Source organism: Arvicanthis niloticus, chromosome 15 (genome assembly GCF_011762505.2).
Source record: "Arvicanthis niloticus isolate mArvNil1 chromosome 15, mArvNil1.pat.X, whole genome shotgun sequence".
In the NCBI taxonomy this organism is placed as follows: domain Eukaryota; kingdom Metazoa; phylum Chordata; class Mammalia; order Rodentia; family Muridae; genus Arvicanthis; species Arvicanthis niloticus.
In genome coordinates, this window is record NC_047672.1 from 39594600 (window position 1) to 39601852 (window position 7253).

A 7253-nucleotide genomic window follows, 5' to 3' on the forward strand; every position below is an offset into this window, starting at 1 on the left:
GGTTTATAATACAATATGTTCATTCTCTGTCATAAAGTAGGCTTCCAACCCAATCGCAAAGTGGTTGACTGTGCCTTATATAGCTGTCCACTACTCCATCGGGTGGACAGCTTGTGTGGCAGGTCCATTTTGCAATAATCATGTTCTATAGCTAAATAAGAACATTAGCAAATTTTCTCCTCTACCAGCCTACACAAAACCTTCTGAAAATGTCAGCAAGGAGAGAGTTTCCAACATTGTTACAAAACATTTTTCTCTATGTCAAGTACCCTGCCTCCAGAAGTAGCATCTGACTCTCTAGTTTTGGTAGGCAACAAAGAGTGACAGCACTAGTCAGTATTCTTTGGGAAGCCACCACAGTCTCTTTGGCCACTAACTCATAGGGAACAACCCTGAACCTTACATTGGGTTTCTATTTAAAAGCATATGACTTCTGGGAATAACATTTTCCACTCTTGAAGAGCACCTTCAGTTCAAACTAATAACTACTATTATCATCATTATGTCAACTTTAAAAAAAGTAAACTCAGATAACTTCTATGAATTCAACAGTAGCTTCTGGAAGAAGTATAAATTTAGTTTCTCCACATATATCATCTGCTAAATGATAGTACAAACTGTCACCTCATGTTGAATGCAGTAGAGGAACCATTATAATGCTGAATGGTTCAACAAAAAGAAGAGAAAATTTTGATGTTGTAGAAACTGAAACTGTCATATTTGAAAATGATATATTTTTATGACATGAGAATTTGGAATGATCATATCTCCAGATGTTAGTGAACCTCTTGGCGGCTTACACTAAAGAATAACCATATGTAGAACAGCTAAAGTAGGAGCTGAGGGCATCTTCACTCACACTGGGCTACACAAACTCAACTTAATCATTTGAGTATTTTCATTGATGTGCCTTAACTATTTTTCATCACATTAATTTAGTATTCTTGGACTTTCTTATTTGAAATGGGAAAGTTGTCATTAACTTTAATTCTAGGGCCTTCTTGAAAACTACATTTACATAAGCATTGAAGTATTTGGCAATTTGATAAATAGCATTTTAAAATGTTGCATCCTATGCTCTTTGAAATCTGTTTCAGAATCTTCCCTTGTTGCATCTACCAAAACTAACTTAAAAAGATCTGTAATAATTCATTAAACTGTTTAGTTGGTAATCAGTGTTAAATGAATATCAATACTTTTATCTCTGATCTTTGGATGGTATGAGATTCCTAATGATAATTTAGTTTAAACACCAATTCTTCAAATTTAACAGCACCTCACATTCTTTTATATCTTACACGTTTTTAAAGTTGGAATATAAGACACACAGAAAAGTGCACAAGTTTTAAGGGCAGTTTAACCCACACATATACACCAGTCCAGAGTCGCTGCTGTCCAAATAAAGATAATGTTTTAGCACACTGCTTCAGCTCCTCAAGCTCCGAACCAGTAACTGTTACACAAAGACAACCACTTTCTGTTCCCTGTGAGAACAGGCCAGAAAAAAAAATATGTGTGTGCGTGTGTGTGTGTGTGTGTGTGTGTGTGTGTGTGTGTATGTTCATATATATGTATATTCATCTATTGTAAATGAAATCACATATATATTAGTGTTTGACATTTTCTGCTTCATAGCTCTAGGAGATTCACCCACACCATTTTATATATGATCTACCCTTCACATTACATCTTTTGTACTGCATTTCCTAAGATTAATTCCAACACAATTATACCATATTTGTATAGAGCCTCCAGCCAATAGATATTTGAAGTGAAAGTTGACAACATGTTTGTGTCACTTTATACTCTCATCAGCAATGACCAAAATTTCCATTAGTCCACGTCCAAAAGAATTCTTATGCCTTCTTGTTTCTATCCACGTCAGTGTGGCAAGCATATAATTTTGATTTGGATTTAGACTTACAAAAGACTGTTGACATCAATGTTTTTTGATGTCCTTATGGAAACCTGCATCAAGTCAAAGAATAGGGAAGAAAACAAATAGTATGCAAAAGATGTTGATTAAGTAAAATAAACAGTAATATAAAGTTAGGGACAAAAGAATAGCAGCAAGTGAATGCTGTGATTCATTAATAACCCAATGATAATTGAACACAAGCAGCAGATAAATGTTTCTAACAAGGTGATTTGTGTATATGATAAATAGAAAGTATTAAGAAGCCATAGTAACAAACTAGGTTTTAAAATGATATACAGTTCTTTTACATCAACCCTTGAAAGATCTAACAGCTGGATCCCCCCAAAAATTATTAGAATATTATGTCAAAGAGTAACCTCATTAATATGCTTTCAAACTGTATGTCTTAAGAAGGCAGAATTTCAATCTTCTCACCTTTAAATGATCTGGTATCTTATAAAATACAAATTAGCTATTCATAAACTTTACTAAGTATATGAATAGGAATTTAATGATAATTCCTTCCTTAGTCAATGGTACAGAAATAATGTTACTCATAATCATTCCATTAGATACTGTGTGTCTATTAATAATAGACACCAAGAAAGGATTGAGCCTTTGGAAAACTTGTAAGAAAGCGTCTGTCAGTATAGTCATTGTTTTTCTTGAAGATTGTTTGCCATAACTTTTAGCTGCCAAATAGTAATGATTTTGCATAAGAAAGTTCAAACTTAAAAAAAAAAAAGTTTCCTTAGTAGTTCTCACAACTTGGCAGCCGGTTAATGATAATAATTAAAATTATAGTTTTTGTTTTTATTTTTAAGATGTATTTATTTATTTTATGTATAGGAGTTGCTCTCTTCAGACACACCAGAAGAGGGTATGTGATCCCATTATAAATGGTTGTGAGCTACCTTGTGGTTGCTGGAAATTGAACTCAGGCCCTCTGCAAGAACAGCCAGTGCTCTTAACTACTTGCTGAGCCATCTCTACAGCTCCCCATTTTTTTCTTTAAATTGGTACAAATTTGAAGCAAATCAACATTTTATTTAAATGAGAAATAACTCAGCTGCCTTCTATAAACCATATCTAAAATACCCAAATGTTTCTTAATAAGGGCCAATAAAGTTGTGTAAAGTCACACATGTTTTCAAGATCTACAAATAGGTGGCTAGGAGGCAGCCTCTCAGTGGGTCTAAGTATCATTCCTAAAGCTTGATTTGACTGACCCGCTGACAAGTAAGCCACTTTCATTATTCACAAGAGACAATCCTTACTACCCTAGATTAGTATTTGTAGCACCTTGAAGACTTAAGCTCTCCCCCAAAATAATGTAAGAATGTTACTATAAAATTTCAGATATTTAAAAAAGGTAATGTAGTTTTATGTAAAACTAGGATATTTGGCAGGATGTCCTGTGGTTCTCTAGATAAAAGAGGAAATGTGATTTTGTTTTGTTTTGTTTAAAGTTTGTGTGTCTGTGTGTGTATACCTGTGGGTATATTTGCATATGCCTGCGAGTGCATGTGCATATACCTGTGAGTCCATGGGCTTGTGAATGCCAAAGGACAACTTTTGGTATTGAGGTGATTTCCACCTTGTTTATTCTTTCCCTCTTCCTTCCTTCCTTTCTTCCTTCCTTCCTTCCTTCCTTCTTTCCTTTCTTTCTTTCTTTTTCTTTTGTTCTCTCTCTCTCTTTCTCTCTCTCTCTTTTTCTCTCTTTCTCTCTAGCCTTTTGCATTGGATCTTTCATTGGTCCGGGTCTTACTTCTTGGTTAGGCTAGGCTGGCCAGCCAATGCGCTCCAAAGACCCATCTGTCTCTGCCTCCACAACACTGGGATCACAAGTGTGTGCAAAGGTTTTTTCAATGTGTGTTCTGGGGATTTAACTAAGAGTCTCATGTTTGTATAGTGAGCACTTTATAGACCGAGATATCTTTCTAGCCTCAAAAATCTCTTTTGAAAATTCGTGTCTTTTTGTTTCTGGTTTTCTCTTCAGTAGATGTGCATCTGACCATGATCTTGGATCTGCTGCTGTGATCTCCCCTAGTAGGGACTGAGCTCTGGCTAGAAAGAAACTTCAGTGGGTTCTATGGAGATGTAGCCCCGCATGTCTTGCTGATGGGCATGAGGAGCTTAAGAAAACAATGAAAACAAACAAATTACTTGAAGAAATACTTCAATTCTGATATGGAGCATATAGGTACAATCCCATGAGGCACATTTGCTGAGTGCCTCTGCCCAATGCCTCCGGAGAGGAACAGAGATAGCATAAGAAAGACATATCTTCAATGGCTCAGAAATGTCATGTACTGTATCCTAAACATCAGTGTGCTCAATAGAGATGATGATGATGTCTATGATGACAACGATGATGGTGAAAACGATGGAGGAGGAGAAGGCAGTGGAGGAGGACATGATGGCGATGACATGAAAACCAAAAGATCCTGAAGATTATCAGAAGGGAAAACTAGAAAAGAAGGAGGTGTCTGAAGGATATTAAGGTTTTCTTGTTTGTTTCTCTGTGTTGAAAGTAGAAAGGCAAATTTACCATGCTATTTATGAATTGAAGATTCAAGGTTCTTTATCTGGTTGGTGAGCACCTGGAAATTGCAGGGGTCATTGTGAGCTGTAGATAGAGAAGAGCCAGGCTGCCACCAGGAAGCATTGCTAGTTCTAAGTAACCCAGAGATCTGCAAAAATTAGAAGTCATCTGTGATGATTCATTGTTCGACAACTCTCTACCTTAGTACCCTGTGTTATCAATGTACACCATTATAAAGTGTTTCTTAATATTGTGTAAGGTTTACCCTTAAAATTATGTAAGGCCAACTATTTATTTTGTCGCTTGTTCACAATTTTCACAAGACAGCTAGTACTCTTATCTGAGCACTTCATAAATGCATGTTCTGTGAATAATGTATGAAACATCCTTAGTGATTTTATTTGAGTTTGATGTTGAAAGATCCATTTTAGGTCAAGGTCGTTAATGGAAAGAGGTTTGCCAACACAGGATCTTCTGACTGTTCTCATTGCACGTCTGTCCTTTTGTTTTAAAAAAGTTATTTTGGCATTGTGTATGACATCTACATACATGTCTGTATATGATGTGCATGTATGTTTGTGTGCATAAATGTGGGTATGTGCATGTCATGGTGTGCATGCATGCAGAGAGCAGAGGACCAGCTTAGGTGCCAGTACTCACCTTCTACCCTGTTTTGGGATGGTCTCTCATTTTTGTTGTTCACTCCCTGGTGCATAGTCCACATCTGCTGTCTTGATAGCTTTCAGGAATTCTTCTGTCCCTGTCTCTCTCTTGATGCAGTAGAAAAATAATTGTAGATATGGGCTACCGAATTTGGGTTTACCTATGTTCTTGTGATTCTAATTCAGCTCCTCATACTGATAAGGAAAGGACTTCCCCCACATCTGCCAATCCTGCCCATATGTTTTTTGCCCATAGTCTTTGTCCACTATGAATTTTATCTGCCCCCAAGTTGACCCCTTGCTTCCACGAGTATGCCATGGCATTGTATAAGCATGCATGTGGGCAACACACACACACACACACACACACACACACATGTAATTTAAAAATTTAAGAATATGTTTAACAAATTGAGATAATCGACTGGAATTATCATTATGTAAGTAGCTCGATATATAAAAGAAATACTGTGTTCTTGCTTTCTGTTATTTCCTGTTTCTTTTGGAAGTAAACCATACTGCATGTTTGCAGCAATAACGGGTGGCAAGTAGGTACGGTTTTCAGATATATTTTAATTGAAACAGAATTGCATCACTTTCCCCTCTCCATTTCCTCTCTCCAATAGCTTCCATAGCCCCTCAAGCTTATAGCCTCTTTTTCTTTTATTATTATTGTTATATATAAACAAGCATGCACATGTGTGTTTGCAAATATATAAATGATACATGCTGAGACCAGTGTGTGTGTGTGTGTGTGTGTGTGTGTGTGTGTGTGTGTGTGTATGGTGTCAAGGCTGACCAAAGTGGGTAAAATTTTAGTCTGCCTTTGGGGAAAATATAATTGATATTTAAGTCCTCAATACTCACCATATACATGTTATTTTGAATTTCACAGACAACATTGCTAAATATGCAGTGTGGTTTTTAATGCTTCCTATGCTTTATGAATACTTTATAGAGTAAAATATATTTCCACTGAGAGGATACAGTAAAAATTTAAACTTCCCCTCATTTGGAGCTCATCTGGATCTTAGAACATCCTCACTAAATGTTGGTTAAATCAGTAAATTCTAACAGAATACCTGATGGAAAGCGTCAATATTTAAGAGACACAAAGATAATCAAACTCCAAATATTATAGTATTGGCTTAGGGAATGAGGAAATAAATTTGATAAAAGTAATTTTAACTAAACATATTTTCATTTGAGGAAAAAAATTAAAATAGTTTTTATTTCTAGATGCTGGCATAACCCATGGCATGTGGCAAATGCTAAGATCCATTTGATGGATGCTTGGGTTTATCCATTCATTTGAAGTAATATTCACCAGTTTCCATTTACATTCACTGTTCTTGGTTAGGGATATGGTGTTGCAAGTGATATAGAGGAGCCAACTTTGAATACTTGTGACCATCCATCCTCAGGGATCTGCAACTAGGGCAACTGAGAAGCAGAGGAAACTTTGTCATCTAAGAACAGATACCCCTGCTGCAGTCAGTACATGGCCAAAGATAGAAGTAATAAACATGGCCAGTAATAAGCATGGGTAAGAGAAAACAAAGAGAATATGAGGTTATGGAAAACACCTCATAAAGAGGGTGATTGAGAGGTATGTAGGATGGGTGGCTTATTTGAGTTAGAGAAAGCATGGGTATACTAAAGAGTAATGAGATATTTGGTTAGAAAATGTACGGCGTCGGGACCATGCTGATGAAGGGCTTAGGTACCAGACTCTAGAATTTAACCGAGATGACATGGGAGCGAGAAAGTGATTCTAGGAGATGGCTCGAGGGAAAGAGGCTCTTGAGAAAGACAGTCCTGGCAAATGTGCATGATGAAACAGCTGGCTCAGCAGCTGGAGATGTAGCTGATAACTGAGGGGACAATGTTCTTGGGAGGGTGCTGGGAGCTGAAAGAAATACAAAAGCAAAAAGTATCATAACAGTAGCCACCAATGTAGGGATGGCAGGGCATGAATAAGTTGACAGCATCAGTTAGAGACTAAGGGATATTTGGCTGGGTTTTGTTGTTTATTTGTTTGTTTGTTTTGTCGTTGGTGGTGGTTGATTGTTTTTTTTTTAAGGGTCTTTTTTAAATATTAAAAAAAAGTAGAGTTGTTTACATCCAT